The following is a 20018-nucleotide window of genomic DNA, read 5'->3' on the forward strand; positions in this document are numbered from 1 at the left end:
TAAAAATTATAGTTTTGAGAATAACAAATATCGCATCTTCCGGTGCCCTACTCACGCTAATCATGCACGGACAATTTAATTATGTGAATATCAAATCGTTTCAATGGAAGAATATTAAATGTATGGCAGTAATTATGGCGTTTATATCCATTTAGGGGATATCATATATGGAATTTGTTTGGAGGTCTTTTTCTGGAACTTGCGCGCCTTGAATCCAGTGCATTTTGCCCTCTTTCTCATCACTTGTGATTTTCCGGGGTTCTTTGATGTCAGTTCATTTTACCGACAGTTTGCGAGAAACTCCTAATCGACATCCACAGGCAAGAGTGGTCCTACAATGGGTCAGACGGCAAATTAACGACCATATCGAAAGGACCGTCAGAACGGGGCTTTTAAAGAACTTTCCCTGTGCATGACTGAGTGCTTCTTCTGTAGCTCTTATTGGACAGATCGTATATATTGTTACTTTCGATCGTGATCCAGGTCCTGTAATCGAAATATCACTAGTATATTCATAGGAAGGATTTGAATCACACCTCTCTGGTATTTGTAACTTTTTGATATTGGTTACATAATAACAGTTCGTAAAATATTCATCAGCCCTAAATTTGAGTGTTTAATAGGGATTTATCCTGGATCAGAGGCTTTCCCAATTAGGGATGACGAATATTTTACGAGCGGTTATTACTTAACCAGTATCATGAAGTCACAAATACCAGTGATCAATACTTTTCAAAGAGGGGTGTGATTGAAATCCTTGATACGATCTTGCTGTTGATATTTCGATTACAGGTTTTGGATCACGATAGAAAGTAACAATCGATACGATATCACTGAAATTTATCGGAGCGGTGATTTCACTGGAAAGTGGGAAGTCGCCACTGCACTTCATGAGAGTAACCTTGACTTTCCGATATTCGCATTTGATGATGCACTATGCCATACAAATCGTTCTTAATTGCTTGGGACTCGATATTCCGTTTACTGCTGGCGCCATCTATTGGTAGAATATAGAACTAAAGTAAACAATTTAAAGAAATGACATATATATTTAATTCAAATTTTTCAGAAAATGGTTTACTCTAATAAAGAAATTAAAAAAATATTTTTGAAAAAAAATCAAATTTCAGAAGTAATCTGGAATAGTTAAATTAATTCAATCACACGTTACTTAAATTAGTAAATTAAGTATTAATTACAATTAATAAATTTTATATTTAATATTAAGTAATAATTTTTATTTAATAATATGATTGAATAACAGATATTTGGAACAAATATTTAAAAATAACAATAGCAAAATTATTTGTTATTCAAAAAATCGTGGATTATGCATCTCTGTTCCGGACTGATATGGTATAGAGGATAAGAGCAGGTGATGCAAGCTCAGAATCTTCTAATTATCTAGTTTCTAATTGAAATTACAAAAATGACACTCGTGTCGTTTTAAAATGGTAATCAAACTAGCTTTAAAAGAAGGATTGCAATTTTGAGTTATGCCTGCCAAAAATTCAACTTTTATTTATTTTTTTTCTTAAGCTTGATATAAGAGAAATTCTATGCTAAATTATTTCGTGAAATGTTAGAATATTCCTAGGAATAATTTTGTAGAATGGCTGTATATTGATGATTTACTTTAATAATATGAGTATGGAAATGTGGAATTTTGCATTATTTTATTTATTCCCTCTTTATTTGTACCTTGTGCCAAAATTTGAAAAAAATAAATAAATAATGGGCAGCTCTAGTATGACTTGAATTTATTAGAAGTAAGCAACATAATATCTGTTTTTCCATTAGTGTCCTTTTATTTTATTTTTTATGTTCAAATTGATTGCTTAATTCGACAATGTTTAGAATAAATATAAAATAAAAGTTTCGTTGAATCAACAGATATTCAAAGACAGTTACCCTTACTGAAATTGTCAAAATTTTAAAATATTCGAAAGTGGCATCTGCGCGTACTTCTGATTTTGATTCGGTATTGGTCCGTCATATTTATACAAAAGATGGAAGCCGTTTTCAGCTTCATGATAGCATTTTTGGTCAAGTAAGCTATCATGTCTCATATTTATACCTTTATAATAATTAAACCTTTATAATATTGGATTTATTTTATACAAATTATTTATATTCATTGCATTTATTCGGATTGCTCGTATTCGCATCGATTTTGTTTAAGCACATCAGGGAATGAATGCGTCAGTTTTTATTCCATAATTTTTTTAAATATGCATTTAGCTTTGCAGAAGTTGTTGATTTTTATTCTTTTGAATTTATAGTTTAAAAAAATTTCTGGTTCTTTTTATATTCAATATTTTTTTTATTCAATTAAATAGCCGTTTTTAATGTTATAAGTGTTCTTTCTTGTGCTATTGTGACAAAAATGAGATTATGATTATTTAATTTTATTCATCATAGAATAGTAGCCAAAGGTTTTTCTATTATAATATTAATTGAGAAAAATTATAATGCACTGATTTTTTTAATTATAGCATTTCAAATTAAAATATTCAAATAACCCTCTAAGCGATTTTGTGAGATATATATATATGTATATACGCAGTACTGAATATCTGAAGTTCTTTATTTTATTTCTGAAACTATTCAATGTTGATATCAAAAATTATGAATTTTAGATAATTACAGCATTGATATTAGAATATACACATTATATCCAATGCAGTGTTGTTATGATCTGCAATATGGAACTATAATATGGAAAATATTGGTTCTTGTGAGCTAAAACCCGAAACATTTACCAGCTTATGCAAAGTTCATGGTAAAAAAGAAAAGGAGAATCGGGTACTAGATTTTTTGTAGGGTAGAATAATTCTAATTTGTAGAATTTTTTTTTTTTAATTTTAGAAAATATATATATTTTTTTATTTATTCAGGTTGAATTCACAATTTCAACTACATATTAAAATAGTTGCATAGTACAGAATAGAGAAAAAAATTCAAGGTATTCAAATTCATTCTGGAATTGAATATATTGAATAAAGCAATATTGCATTCACTTCAATAAACTGCCTTTGATGGGAGAAGAGAGAGAAAGTTTGAATATGCCAAAAAATTTTCAGGCTTGTTGATATATTTTTTTTGTAAGGCCATTTGAGTACTTGTTCTTATAATTGTCTAAAACATGGAAGCTGTTCTTTATTATATTATTCAGGAAAGTTAGATACATGTTTTATTAGAAAATATTTTTCAATTGGATGCCTAGGTATTCCTTTTATATAGTGTGTCTTCTATGATATAGAATTATGTAAAAATGCTGTTATAGGAAGCATCTTTCTCTCTGCCCTTCGTACTCATGAATTGTTTGAATTTCTTTATATAAACTATCCATTAGTGTGATTGATGTATTAATCAGCCAGGTATAGAGAATATATTTTATCTATTTAAATATTGACTGAATATTGCTTTTGGTCAGAGATTTATTTATAGATTTCATTATATTTTTAGGTAGGAGCATATTATGATCTCTGATCAAGCTCATTAGTTTCACCAATCAGTAGATTTGTGGTATGTTAAATTCAATATCGAAGTTGATAGATTGTGGCTTTAAAAAAATTCAGGCTTTTTTATATCTTGTTTTTAAGAAATCAATTTTTTATTATGATAGTATCGGTTCAACCTCAATTTAATATCATTTCATCAAAAAATATAACAACCCATTTTATTCACAGAATAAAGGTAACATTACTTTTTATTCTGGATATTGCAGGTAATGTAGAAACCATTTAATCCGATCAAATTGTAGATGTTGAAAACTGTCAAATTAATATTTTTGTTTAAAATTATTAAGGAATTTTCATCCAATCATTAATATATATAATGTTCTACACCACCTCTTAAATAACTGGATCAAATTCAGCCACTTTTTGTACACTTATAATTTAAAACAAGATAAAGAATACTGTCAACTTTTCAAACTTCAAAAATTAAACATTCATGGAAGAAATATTTTCAAATCGTCTGAAAATTTGAAATTTTATTATTCTGCCCAATATTTCTTTCAGTTGTTATAAATTTTTTCCAAAATTTAAAAAAAACATTAAAATTAATGTTAAATTTAACTGCTATCAACATTAAATTTTTTTTTGTTTTATTTTAATTATGTGTCTTTAATAGGTTTTCATTTGTTTCAAAATGGTGATTTAACAATGCTTAAAAGCAGTCATAAGTCAATCACTCAAACAGCCAGAGATCTTGGAAGCAAATGGAACAGATATTCCATGGCATTAGTGGCTTCTTAACTATATGAAATTAATTAATAGTGTGCCTTTTTTTCCCCATATAAGAAGAAATTATTTTGAAGAAAATTACAACATCTTATCATAAAATTAAATATTTTAACTTGTTCAATTATACTAATAAAAATTTTTGGGCAATTTTTCTTTTAATTGTTATTAATTCCTTAGAAAATTAAATGTTAATATTAATTGCTGTGAAATTAAGAAATTTATTGGTATTCTTTTGTTGGAATTTTGTATATTATAATATTTTATAAAAAATGTAGTTTCTAAGTTAAAAGTATGTATGAAATATATTTTATCCCTAGCAATGCCGAGTATATCGACTGGTGTATGTATGTATGTATGTATGTATATATATATATGTATATATATATATATAATATAATTAAAGCATTCATTCAACAATATAATTAAAGCAATTCATTTTTCCAAATTAATTGTCATGGCAAATTAATTGAAAAGTTTGAAAACAAATCAAAGCAACAACAACAACAAAAAACATATAAATTTAAAAAGAAATGTGATATGTCAAGTATATATTTTTCTTTTTATTCCCAGATGTAAATTAACACAACTATTGCTATATGGCAGTTGTAAATGCTTTCATTGCTTACAAAATCATTAACTGCAAGAAAGACACAAGGTGATCTTTTGTCATTGTTTATGTACCTCTATCTAGATCAGTTTTAGGAAAAAAGCTGGGAGACTAATACTAATATTGACAATGAATTTAAAAAAATTATAATTGAAGGCGTATAATTAATTGTGAAAGGATATGGCAAACAATATAATTAAAGCAATGCAAATACCCAAATTATTGAGAAATACTTGCATTTTATACAAAATTTATTTTAACATTACACAAATTATTTTTCCAGAAATTATGTATAATTGTTTGCAAATCAAACTTTCCAATATTGAAATAAAAATTTTTTTACTCAGGATGAATTTTGTTTTTCAGTTTATCTTAAACTAAAAAAAAAATTGAAATTTAAATGTTCAAAATAATAAATAGAATATATTGCATAGGCATCTCTGTATTAGGCTTGTAGGAAAAGCCTGTTTGCCCCTAAATTCCTTAAGTATTTGCCATTATATACTTACGTCAATATATTAGATAGTAATTATCTCAGATTCTAAACAATAGGGATGAAATTTTACACTATGCTCATTTTACTCTTGATGTTTCAAAAATAGTTTAAAAGAATTTTACTAAATTTCATGTTTCAGGAGAAAGTTGATGTTAAGAGATTAATTTAAGGATTATTGAAGTAAGATAAAGCATTATTATTTTTATATTTGCTTTAAAGAGCTGTATTTTATACTTTATTTTAAAATGTTCTTTTTTTTTTTTTGTAATTTATTGCTGTACATTTTCTTTATATTCCTTGATAAACTGATATACCTGGCATTGCTCATGGTGAAAATATTTCTTATTAAAAAAAATAACTGTTTGGTTCTTCATCTCTATAAAAATTTTTGTTTCAGTATTTCTGGATAGAATTTGAAATGCTTGAATAACATAACGAAGATTATAATTATCACGTTATACCATTCTTTGAAAGCTATGATGTATGCATCAATGTCATAAGTGGCAAGTTAAAAGGCATTTATGTGTAATATTTGTACAGTCATTATCAACAACAAAAAAACACTCTTGATGTTTGTAACTTTTTTATTCATTATTGCATCTTCATAAACTGGGCATCGATGGAAGTAGATTAAAGGGACGGATTTGTTTAAATAGACGAACTTATTAACCGAGTTCATTAATATAAGTGTATAAAATTTCATTCTGAAATTTGTTGTAGTTTATATATACTTGGTTTTATTTGCTGAAAACTCTGCCTCGAAAGTGTATTCTGCCTCTGGGGACCGTATATTTAGTAAATACCTGTTTGTTAATAGAAAAATAAAACCTTTGTCGCATTTTTATCCCAGAATTTTGGAGGAGCAAATGACATGACTCGGATTTATCCTTAATATTAGTGCTTTTTTTCCCCCCCCCTTTCCAAAATATAACTTTTTTTTCCTCCCCTTATTTAAATATTGAAGAACTTCCATGACTTTTAAAATCAGTTCATCATTTAGTCTTTTTAGTTGATCTTGCCCTAAGAAATTAACATCTGAATTTTTATGACAATTGAAATATGTTGTTTAATTGGAACTTTTTGTTTCTTTTTCTTTTTATTCTCTTCTTTTCTTAGAAAGGTTTTGGAGAAATGTGAATATCATAGGGACATTTTAAGCCAATGAAATTATCAGTGTGTATTAAAAGGATGGAGTTTTATTTTTAGGCTTTAAAAATTGTTAATCAGATAGATAATGTATTAAGTTTACTATTGTAAGTTTCTCTAAGAATAACTGAGTGACAGACTTTCTTTCTGTTGTGCAATGGCTGGTGTAATCATGACAAATAAATACAAACAAATTGAGCCAAGCACATTATGCTACAGTATCTTGAATTAGGGGCTCGATAATAATGTTTTTTCATACATGCAATTGCAAAGAGGACTTCTTCTTTTTTTTTTCTTTTTTAAACTCTGAGGTAATTATTTTAAGGATAATTTAAAAATATTCTCTACTTAATTAAAAAAAAAATATGAATGAGTTTTCAACATTAAGCCATTAAGTATATAAATATCCTAATTAATTTCCTTATTTTAGTGTTAATTTACTGAATGGTAAGAAATGGTATGAATTTCCTTGGATTTCTATTTTTTTTACTTGAAAACGATAACTGCTGCTAAAAAGTAAAAATTAATTAAACATCCCAGTAGCCAATCTGGTCTCCTAATTTTATAGATTAAGACTCTGAGTATGGGGAAAAAAACACAAAAAACATGCATTTTTTAAAAAGAAAACAGAATTTATGTTAAATTAAAATTGTCTGATTTGAAAATAAATTTGGTATTTAACTGTAATATTATAATGACTGTTAAAGTTCGTGCTTCATTAAGATTAGATCTATAAAAACAAATAAATTTAATATATTTTACTTTAAAAAAGTAGACATTGTAAATTGACTATGGAAATTTTGCAATTTTTGTGACTATCTTGAAATAAATATTTGGAGTATCGGCACAATTTTTTGGATTTTAGGATTAGAGGAAAATTATATTTCCTCCCATGTTAAATTTTTATTATGTTACAATTCACTTTTTTATTATTTAAATATTAAATTTGTGTTATTTAAGAATTTATTTCATGACTTAATGAAATATGATAATTTACTTTAGGTGAGTGAAAAAAATTTTGAGAAAGATATAATAGTTTCCAAGATATCGTCAAAAGTTTCATTTAACATTGGAAGCCACATTTTTCAAAATCCTATAACTCTTGAAATTATCATCAGAATTTCAAAAAATTTAACTGAGTGATTAATTTTATTATGACAGATCGCTTCAGTAAAAAGAAAACTTGATAGCTGTATTGGAAAAATTTAAATTAATCATGTCAATTAACTTGGTTAATCAGTTTATCTATCTCAAAAGACTGTCTAATCGAGTCTATATATGCTACTTTGCATGCTAAAATAAAGTTTTCATTTACTGTGTGTCCACCACAAGAACACTTCCCACCAAATGTCTTTATTTACGGTGATCACTAAAGAAACAAGTTATTGAAGAAGATAACAAAGAAACAAGTTTGTAGAAGTTCCTTCAAGTTTCTTATATCATCACATTTAATGCTGATTTGGCGATATTTGGTATTATTACATTTAATTTTTGAATACCAATACAAAAATATGTGTCTAATCTTAAAATTATTTGAATACTCGGAATCTTGAAAATATCTAATATTCCTGACATATATATATTAAGAAAAATATAAATCAAATTGAGAATTTGAATTTCTAATAACTGCTCAAGATGATGGGGGGGGGGGGGTTAAGAAATATGTTATATCCACAAATTCATGAAATTATTGGTCAAGTTTCATTAAAGGTTATAATTTTAATAGTTAATCTAAATACATCCACTAAAAATAATGAAGTTCAAATTTTCCTTCAAGGAGTTACTTTAATAAAATCTTCAATACAGTCTTCAAAGAAAAATAATTCAAAATCAATAATAGTTTTTCAAATGCAAACAGCCAAGTATAATTTGCTTAAAAAGTTTCAAATGTTTATCCTTTTAAAAATATGTTCTTGAAATGGATTTTTGTATTTTCCAATTCTATATACCAGTCTATACAAAGGGTGATCTTATTTAATCTCTTAAAAAGTTATCTAGCTCCTGGTTTACTGCAAATATTTCATGAAACTTCAGTTTATGACATTAAATATAAGTTTTCTATTTAGAAAAAAAAAGTATGATATAAAAATATAAGTGTTTTTAAAGCATAGGTTCTTAATTTTATTTGAAATTCATATGAAAAGTACTTAATAATTATATTGTGGCACTTCATGTAAATTATTAAAAATTCATGACAAATTAGATTAGAAAACAGCATTTGCTAAATGTAAATGAAACAAACAGTTAAATTTGTAGTTTGTTATAAAAGCAAGTGGCATTTTAGTAGCTGGCTTATTTCGTAACAGTTTGCCTGAATTCATTATTTGTTAGTATCCATCATACTTCAGATATTATTTGTTGCATTTTGGCCACAAATAGGAACAGTAAATCCATGTTTTAAAAAAGTGAAAAAAAAAAAAAAACATGGGGGGGGGAAAAAAGCACTTAAAAATTTTTTTAAAAGCAATTCATTTACTCTAGAAAAACATATTGTGAATATATCAAATTTTTAAGAGAAATGGTTCAAGTATGTAAAAATATTTATAAATGTTAGTATCTATTGTTTCTTCCTTTGCTTCACTTTCTATACTTTAAATTATTAGTCATAACAATTATAAAAAATTAATTTATTAGTAATTGACAAACCAAATAATTTTATGCTTTATTTTTAGTCAGATATGCCCTAAAAATGTAAAAATATTAATCAGACCCCCCTAAAAAAAGATTAGAAAGAGAATATAAAAAATAAGGACTGTCAAAAGAATGTTGAGTTAAAGTTTTTGACTGTTGACACAAACATGAATGGGAGAAATCAGAAAGAACACATTAATAAAAAAAAATAGAAAATAAAAATGTATGAGAGACAGATTGCATAGTTGCAGGAAATAAGTCAAATAAAATTCTAGAATCCTTTATAAGCTGTGATTAAACTAATTGAAATGTAACAAAGAAACAATTATAAAACTCAATTTTTATTCATGTAAATATATTATGATTAAAAGGATGCAAATTTTTCTCATTTCAAAGTGCTAAAACTATGTTCCAAAGATCAAGTTACAATTGTGCAATTTCTTTTTAAAAAAATAATAATCTAATTTTACAAGTTTCCGTCACAAGATTCCATTATTTCTGAAAATGAATCCGAACCACTGTTCCCCATTTTAATTACCGGTTAATCCATCAGCTCTTCTAAAATTCCATCCTTTTCCCAATAAATGTTTACAAGTTTTTTCACATAACGACAATGTGCTTCCGATAACTTGGCACAATAGATTTTGAAGATTCTTGAAATTTAAATCACCTGGTACATTTCTTTGATAAGCCTTTGAATTAACAAATAATGAAACGCAATTAATATTAGCCAAATAAAAGGTTAATAAAATATAAAAGAATTTAGCTAAGCAAATATAAAGACTTGTGCAGCTAAAGCGAGAAGATGAATGATCTACAGCTTTTTTATCACCTCAAATTGGCTCCAAGAAAGAAAAAAACTCTCAGACTTTTGTCCAATTCCTCTTATTCGAATTGGATCTTCCCTACTGAAACCTATAACGACTGCTTTAAACAAAGGCATTCCGTGGGAAGTGTTCTTGTGGTGGACACATAGTATCTTCCCTCACTAATTTTTATGAGCCTTTGAATTGTAGAAAGTTGTTTTTTATAAACTTTTGACTCGCAGTACTGCTATATATAAAGGAAGAGCAAGGTTAAAAAAAAACCTTTAAATGTCACCATTAGTAATACTTTTTAATATTCTGATTAGTACACCATTCCAAAACAACTTACTGTAGAATCTTGGGTCAGGATAAAATAAACTACTTCCTTTAGCTATATAATATTATTGTATAATTATGACATATTGATTGGATCATTGTTGTTGATTTGAGCTCAGTAAGGAAAAATTGATATGTTGGAAATTCAGAGTAGGAAACATACTATCAAATACTTTCAACATTATTGGAATTTTTTCTTAAATATTGCAGTGGATAGGAATAAATCGTGATTAATGCAAAACTGGATAATAAGAAAAGCAATGCTCTAAACTGCATATGTTGTATCTGTAAAATATATTAGTCCTTTGCGCAGTTGTTAAATATTTTCCTGTTTAATTATTGTCTTCATCTTGGACTCTTTTTTAGCTGTTGTTTTGCAGAATATTAAGAATGGCTTATTTAATTAATTTTCCTTCAATCTTAAAAATCGTGATAAATGTGTAAGTGCATGAAGTCCTTACTTTGATTCTGCTGATATTCATGCAACCCAAAATATGTACATAAGGAATAATAAGATTGAAATGATCCTTGATTTTCTTAAATATATTATGAACAATAAGTTTGTTGTCTGCAATTGATTCAGAAACAATATCTTTTACAGACTAATATTATTTATTCAGAATATGAATAATAGATTGAATTTCCAAAAAATAATAATAATAATTAAATATTATTCAAAATATTAATTTTGACTAGCTCGGGAATACAAACTTTATTATAGGAAAGATACACTATTGTAGTTAAGATAACTAAATGCCATTTAATTTCTTGAAATTCTGTTGTTGATAAATTTTTAAAAATCAGTAGATGCATACCAAGGTATAATCTTTGGCTGTGCTTAATGAATGTGTCCTTAGTGTTAGAAATACTACTACATGATCAATAATTAATAATACTTTTAATTCCCCTTAGTTTCAATTAAATTACAAATAACATTTTGAACAAAAATTCAGACAGACATTTTCAAGTTCAAGCAAAATCTCTGTTTGAAATAAAAATATCAAAATAGATTTCAAGTCCATTTTAATTGCTCTGTTAATCAAAAGCAACAATTTAAATTTATTGCTTTTGTTTTAATTCATTGTTTTATATAAAGATTATTAATCACTTCATGTAATGTGACCTTATTTTCTAAATATCGATCCAGGTTGATATGGGGGGGGAGGAAAAAAGCATGTAAAATTTGACGTTTTATGCTGCTTTTTAATGTATATTATCTACAATAAATGCGAAATAATTCTGAACTATTATTTACTTTTGTAAAATCTCAAAATGAAATTTTTATATATTCTAATCAGAACATATAGCTACATGTATACTAAGTTTTATGACATTATGGAATATTAGGTATAGAGTTGAACTATAATGAAAAATGTTTATTCTTAAAGCATGTGATACATATCTGAAAAATTAGTGGTTAATGCCATTAAAAAACTGTTCATGTTATTATTTTTATATGCTTTAAATAAACATGCATATATTATAATCACTTGTATTTATTGAAATATTTTTTTAAAAAACAATTTCTTTTTAAACAGGTTATTCTGATTCATTTTGATCATCTTCAACCTTTTAGAATAGAACTTTTTGGTAATTATACAATTTATATTTTTTTCTGAATTTTATTTTGGAATTTGGAAAAGCTGATTGTGATCAATATAATTGGATATAAGATTGACTATTCTAAATAAATTCACATTTATTTTAATAAAATATAGGAATTGTTAATAAATAAATCACAAATATATTAACTTACTACTTGGAATAGGATATTAAATGAATCATATATATGATTTTATAATAAATCATATATATAATTATATAATAAAAAATTTATTGTATGATCTATGCTCTTTAACTTAAAGAGCATAGATTGCAAATTATCATATCATGCATATCTAGTTTAAATAAATCTTTTAATGTTTGTCAAAATAAGTATGAAATATTTTGCTTTAACTACATCGTTCTGGAAACACTATTAAAAAAAAAACAACTATGAAAATATGTAAAATTTTAAAAAAAAGGGGGAGGGGGGTCAAAGAAGGATAACTTTTTATGTAAGTGATAAAAGATAAATAAGATTTTATTGGTTTTTTCCTCTGTGTCTTTATCAGAGGTATTAACAGGTGGGTAATAGAGAGTTGAAAAATGGCATGTGGAGCTTGACATATTTTTATGTTGCCTTTTTTAATACTTTAAATATCAGGAATAAATGTTAAATAATTTGGAACTATATTTTTTTAATAGAATCTCAAATTGAAATTTATTATATTCCAATTTAAACAAATAGTTGCATGTCTGTACTAAATTTTATGACATTATGGAAGAATATTAGGTATGTACCTAAAATATAATTTAAGATGTTCATTCCTAAAACATGTGACAAGTATTTAAAATTAATACCATTTAAAAAAGAAACAGTTCTTATAATTAAATTTATATGTTTTTAATAAACATTTATATATAACCAGTTGTATATTGAGATATTAAAAAAGCTCGCTTTTCTTTTTAAACAGGTTATTTTGATTTATTGTTGTCGTCATCATCCTTTGAGAAAAGAACCCTCTTGGTAATTATACATTCTATATTTATTTTCTGAATCTTCTTTTGTAACTTGGAAAAACTTTTTAATAATTAACATGTTTGGTTAAAAGAGTAACAAGTATTCTAAATAAAGTCCCATTTATTTTATTAAACATTCGAAATTATTAATATGAATCAAAAGTATATTTACTTATTTGAAATAGGATAATAAATTAATCATATGTATAATTTTATTCTATAAATTAATGAACATTTATTGCCAATTATGATATGTTTGTGTAGTTTAGATGATTTTGAAAACAAAATAAAACATAAAAATATATAAAATTTACAAATATATATATATATATATATATATATATATATATATATATATATATATATATATATATATAAGAAATATTATTTTTTTTCATGGCTATATCAAAAGATGTTAAAACTTGGGAAGAGGAGAAAAATAATAAAATTTAATTTCATATGATCTTATTCTCTTGCATCAATTTTAAACAGGTCATGATATTTTTATATCAACTATTTTTATTATTTAATATCATTAGCTCTTTTCGATTATCAAAAAGAAATGAAAGAATAATATGCAAATTTGCTATACTATTTTATGAATTTAATATTATAAAATGTTCAAAAATATGCAAAAAAATGAGATTAAAATTTATTAAGATATAATTTTTACAATTTTTATTAAAAAATATTTAATTTATGCTGCCTTCTAAATGGTAAAACTGTGAAACTATCATTTTCCAAATTTTAAACACACACAAATAAAAACATTTTTTTAAAAAATTATTTAATAATTAATTGTCCAAATCATTTGGAGTGGACATGGTTTTAAATGTAAATATGGATCAGGATTATTTTTTCTGTGGTGGAGTTGTATTTATATATTTTATATACTTCCTCCAGGCTTTATATAAAATAGCAGATATTGTATATAATGATATTTATTACATTACATTAAATTATTACTTTGCTGAATTTGAAGCAAACTATATTTGAAAATATAAAAATGCAGAATGAGAATAGAAGATTTATTTTATTTTATTGAAAGAGGGAAAGATCAATTTTGAATGAACTGAGATATTTCATTCTTGCATATATTGTGAAAATTGATACCTTTGAAGCTGACTAGACCACTGTTTAATTTAGAAATTTAAATTTAAAAAAATCGTTCTGAAAAATAATATAGCAAGAGAATGCTACCATAAATAATTTGGATAACTTAAATTATTATTATTATTAAAAATTTAGTAATTTTGAAATAAGTGTTCACTACTCATCTAATATGTTTAAAAGTTTTCCCTCCTTCTCTTTATGGAATATATAACACAGTTTTGAAGTCCTTAAATGAATTACAAATTATTCATTTATAGATGCATTGGACAAATTTTTTAGAAATGCATGCAATTTTTAGTTTTAGCTTTAAATTAACCAAAATAAATTTGAATTATGTATGCTATTTTTATTTAACATCCTTCTTGTAATTTCTATAATGGCAAGTAACCGGGGGAAAAAATCAATTAGATAATGAATTCCTATTAAACATAGTCAAGTTGGCCAAGATCTTCTTTAGTACATTTTGTAGGTACTTCTTACCAAGTCACCAAAGCATAAACAGTTTGTCTTTAATATTAAAATGGAGCAGACATTATTTTTTTTCATTATTTTCTTAGTTTTTCTGTAGAATTCCTGAATTCTTACATTGCTAGTAGTAAAAGAGTTTATAAAAATTAAAAATGTAAAAAAAGACAACAGCTTTAAAAAAAAAATAGGCAGCTATTATTGGAATTACAGATTTAGTTCATATTGTTTAGTTCCCATATCTTTTGTTTGTTAATTGCATCGTGACCATTTATACAATTTGTTGATATAACTTCTTTTATAATTGAATTCGAATCTTATGGCATTTTAAAGTTATATGAAGCTGTTTTTAAGATGGGCTTATAATTTTGAGCTGTTGGCGTATTATGAGAATGACACTTCATCCATATCTCCTTCCTACAAATTTCCATTCCATACAAATGTTAAAGTAGAAATATTTAAGTCAACTATTAAAAGCTTTTAATGAAACTTGACCTATAATTTCGTGAGTCTGTTGATTTTAAGAACCATTTACAGCATATAGATACAAATAATTTCTTAAAGAAATCTTTAACAAACGTCTTGGTTTACTAAATATATGCTTCTTACATGAATTAATCATAGAATTATGTAAAAATAGATTAATATATCGGAACTTTTTTTTTTAAAACTTTATGCTATTAAAAAATCTTATTTTAAATGTATAGTTTTATTACATAAAACATTAATTATTCACCTTTACAATTTAATTCCTTTTTTAGATTGTTTTGTTTTTTGTCTATTTTTACTTTGCCCCCCCCCCCATCCCTCCTCTCGATAAACCATATAGTTTCCCCCACTTTCAATCTGAATGGTCTTTAAATGTAAGTTCATTTGATGTATAATATTCATTGTATTTTCGTTTTATTTATGTATCAAAATTTAGTTCATATACTGGCACATTTCCAGGACACTATTTAATTCTTTTTACCTTCTCATTTGTTTTGTGATCTCTTGAGATAGTTATTACCTGCAGATTATGAAAAAATTAAATACAAAATTTTAAAATTGTTTTCATAGCTAAATTAATACTGTTTTGTAACAAGTAAATCATGTGATTGTTGAAGGTAACTAATTACTGATATAAAAAAAGTTATTACATTAACTTGATTAGGCTTAACCCTTTACAGCACATTGTTCCACTACATGGAATGTCTAATTTCACTTGCTTCTAAAATCGTTACATTCTTATATAACTGGGAGGAAAAATGGATTTCAATTTCACTTTTAAGCTTCTTTTTTAATAATAGATGGCATTTAATCCATAATTTTCAGCCATAGTATGCTATGTAAAAACATGTTTTTTTCTTTGTTTTATTTCCCCTCAAGGAGTGGTTTTTTTTTTTTTTTTCTAATAAAAAAAATTGTTGGAAGGATAATTTCAATATTATTTTATTGGTTATATATATTTTTTATTGGAGAAAGCATAAATATAATCATATAAAATTAGGTGTAGTAGTAGCTTTAGTTATATTTACTTACAGCTGCATAGAGTTCTCTGCACTTTATTTTTTGAGTTTTGCTAAGTTTGTTTTAAATAAATAATAGTGTAAATATTTTTTAATTATATATATTATAGCTTATTTTTTTAATTTTAAATATAAATAAACATTTTTTATTGTCAATTAATTGTATTGAAAATGGCGCTGAGAGATCAATTAAGTCTTTCCAAAACACTGAAATTGTTTCAAACATTGCTCTTTTATGGCAAATCTGAGCATGCCCCTTTATAGTACACCTTGCTAAATCTGCTACACAGTTATAAAGTAGCTTCAATACTAGAGATTTTACTCATGTTCACACTTAACTGGAAAGCTTGCTTAGTTGCACTTTTCTTAGCTCTAGCATTGCAGTGTTCCAGCTGATGGAATACTCCCAAAATTAAAACAATAAGTACAATCTTCATGAAATCTAATTTTGTGTATTTCTTTTATGTTTATTTTATGGCTATAATTCATATAGCTCATTAGTACATGTTTAAAATTATATTTGTCATAAAAACTGAACAGGTTGAAAAAAGCTTTAAATGCACCAATTATTGAATCTCTGTGTTTAATTTACTAAATTTTTCTAAATTCTGAATTCTTTTAACTAAATAATGCTCAACCCCAGAGCAATTCCTCTTGTGATTTGCTAGTTGGTCGAACATTTGTAACCAGATATGAACTGAGGGAAAAGCATGGCCTAAATGGGTTTTATATAGGTATGTGAAGCTTGCTTTCATTGCATTTTTAATGAAGACAGGGTTTTGCAAATTATTTAAACATTGGTAAGTATAATGGAACTTAGCTGATTCAAATATATTTTTCCTCAAATTTCTTGGATTTTCTATTAACATAATGTTAAAATGTTGTCTATAATTCCAATTTAATTTTTGATTGATTTTAAATTAAAATTCAAACTAAAAATTTTTAAGTTGAATTTGGTTGTTCCTTTTGTCTTGTATATTTGTAAGTTAATAATAAACATAAAAATAGAATAATATTAAAATTATTTGATGTAAATTATACTGTTTATTTTAAAGTTCTAGTACATTGTTGTTTTATATATAAGTGCCTTATATTATTAGTTTATTAAACTTATTATAATATTTTGAAATAATTATTTAAAAGAATCTACAATTATTATTATACATTATTAAAATTACTGGCTATGCTTTATTAACATGTATTAACTGTTAAATATTACAGAATTTTTACTAATTTTTTTTATTTAAAATTGTTTTAATTGTATTTATTTTATGTTCAACTAGTTTGATTACTTGGATTGATTAAATTGCTATTGCGATCTTGTTAGCTTCAAATTAGGCAAATTTCACTTTGTCTCTATACATTTATTTGTCAATTGTTACTTTTATTCTTCTTAAAAATGGATTTAGTGTATTATATAAAATCAGTATAATAACATTAAAGCTATGATGAATTTGAAATTCTATCATAAAAATAAAATCGAAACATTTTCAATGATATTTTATCTTTTATTGACTAACATCATACTTCTATTTTTTTATGCCATACAGTGGATGACAGATACTTTTTTTAAAAGATTCCTAATTCATTAGAACAAGTATTAAAAAAAACAACATTAATATAATTACAAAAAGAGGTATTCCTTATTAAGTACAAATTTGAGACAGGAATTTACAACTTTAGGATGTTTGTAAGGATTTTTTTTTAAAGTCAAATTGAGACATGTATATAAGGTTAATATATATATTTTTTATTTATATATGCATATACAAAATATTAACAAGGTGCGTAGCTTAAATTTGAAAACCATTTTAAAGTACCTTAAAAGTGCTTAATTTTAAAAAAAGGTCTTTAAAGAGTGCATAATTTTTTTTGAGAAATGCAAAGATAGTGTTTCATTTCTCCACACATTGAATACAATCGACACTCATTTTAAAATCGAAACAGTAACCCCTTCTGAGGTTGCTTATTTTGAAGGTTTGCAGGCAATAAGAAAATTATAAAGGGACTTGCAGCACCATCTATCGATAACTTTTTGAACTAAAACCAAAAACTGTGGTTGAAAAATTTATGCCCTGCTGTGTGAATTTGCTACAAGAATTCATACATTACATTTTTTTAAACCTTAACTGTTTTTCTGTTATGTTAACTGTTCTGTTTTGAAAGACGTCTGTCTATTTCAGTACACCTTGTATATACTATATACATATATATAAAGTTTAAAAGCAAGTTAAGTTTTTATGTATTTTCGGAATGCTAAACATTAAACAAAAACACGCACTAATAAACTTTAGAAATATGAAATGATGAGACAATTTTTTTTTTTTTTTACACTCTGACCTTCTGAAAGCTGCTATACTTTCCTATTTATAAAAAAAATAACTTTAAAAACTCTTTTAGAACATAGTATTATTCTATTGTCATTTTCGGGTAGTTTTGATAGTCTTATGATGGTTGCCATTCTGTCATGCTTAGTACTTTATATGACTGCAACTAAAATTTCTAATTATGGTCAATGAGTGCAAGAGGAAGTTCGCACTTTCCATTCCAGCTATGTCAAATCTTATATGTTGTTGCAAGTATAAAAGTCAAATATAAAATGTTTGGTCATGCTATGCTTCTACATCAATGTCAATATTTTTGGAAGCAATGTATCCATCTTACGGTGATAGTTTGTTATTTCAAGAAATATCAAAAAAAGATTCCAGATCTTTATTGTTAGTGTTATAAAAGTTCACTTAATTTTTTGGTGTTGCAGTTTTTCATTTTTATGATACTTTTTTTATTTTTGCCATTTTTATGCCAATTTTTTTTATTATTAAAACAAAGGATGTCATTTGTTTTACAATAGAAGACTTTATGTAAATATTGTGTAAATACAGAAATAATAATTAAAAAATGCACATTTAAAGTTAATTTTTAAAAATGTTTTTCAATGGAAACTAAGCATCATTGTAAAACAAATTATTCTGCCCTTAAAAAAATATATAGGTTTACATTTCCATACATATGCAGTCACAGGTGGAAAAAATTGGAGTCACCCATATATATTTTGCAGTCATCCTGTGTGAAAAATAAAAGTACCATTTTAAAAGTAGTAATGAATACTAAAAGATGCATATTTAAAATTATACAAATTTTGATATTTCCTATAGCAACAGCTGTTTTTGATGCCATGAATAAATTTCCCTTGAAAAAAATAACTGGAGTACAAATTTGGGTTCATATACAATAATTACATCGGGAGATATTTGATATTTTCTGTTAAGGGGTGGTTTCCACATTGAAATGTGTAGGATTTAAATGTTCACTGGACATTGGTATTATTATAATTTTTTTTGTCATACTTTTTGTCTTACTTGAAGCTTCAATTCATATGGTAAAATTCATTGCTATTTCATTCGCAATAAAATTTTTATAGCGAATATTTTAGGAGAATCTTGATTCTTTTTAGGAAAGAAATATTCAAGAGTATTGAAAGTTTTGTTGTAATTGCACCTGAGTCTGGTTCTCTATTACACTGAAAACACAAAAATGAAAAGTTTTGTTGTGTGAATAAAATTAAATATATTATTATCTAATTATAATTACAGTAAATTAATCTTATGAAAATAGACTTGAGTAAGAAATATTTGTACATTTAAACAAGCATTCATAAATTTATTTCAACTTCTTTTATGTACGCCACCTCTATTGTTTGTCTTTCATTTGTTACTTGAATTACATTAAATTAAAAGGCTACATACAGTTAAGTTATAGGCCTGATTTCATTTGGCATACAACTATTACGCATGAATTGACTCTGTTGTTCCAGAGGGAAGATAATGTTTGGGAATAAGACTTATGTTTTGCCATTTTATTAAATACATGAAAGATTCTTACTTTTTGTGGCCTTAAACATTCCTTACCTTTGCACTTGTAAATACATAGAACATTTTGATGAGAAAAGTTTTAAAAATAAAACCCTTAATGTTGTAAACATCAAAATTGGGGGGGAAAACAATACAGTTAAGCACCTTTTATGTGTTCATTATAGTTTTGTAGATTTTTGTGTGAATGTTTGTATTTGTTTTGTTCTTTCATTTACAGCTTTTTATT

At 25.5% G+C, this 20018-nt stretch overlaps 1 protein-coding gene across 3 annotated transcripts in view; it reads left to right on the forward strand.

Moving 5' to 3' along the window:
* Positions 1-1954: 1954 nt before the first annotated feature.
* LOC129956471 (uncharacterized) overlaps positions 1955-20018 on the forward strand; it is a 34011-nt gene continuing 15947 nt past the window's right edge. For 2 of the 3 annotated variants that reach the window (XM_056068375.1, XM_056068373.1), the window contains exons 1-3: positions 1955-2050; positions 11811-11862; positions 12789-12841. The gene's annotated coding sequence lies outside the window, so the exon portion shown is untranslated. Of the gene's footprint in view, positions 2051-3468; positions 3529-11810; positions 11863-12788; positions 12842-20018 lie in introns of all 3 variants that reach the window. The other variant, XM_056068374.1, reaches the window with a different exon arrangement.

Source organism: Argiope bruennichi, chromosome 11, assembly GCF_947563725.1.
Source record: "Argiope bruennichi chromosome 11, qqArgBrue1.1, whole genome shotgun sequence".
Taxonomy (NCBI): Eukaryota; Metazoa; Arthropoda; class Arachnida; order Araneae; family Araneidae; genus Argiope; species Argiope bruennichi.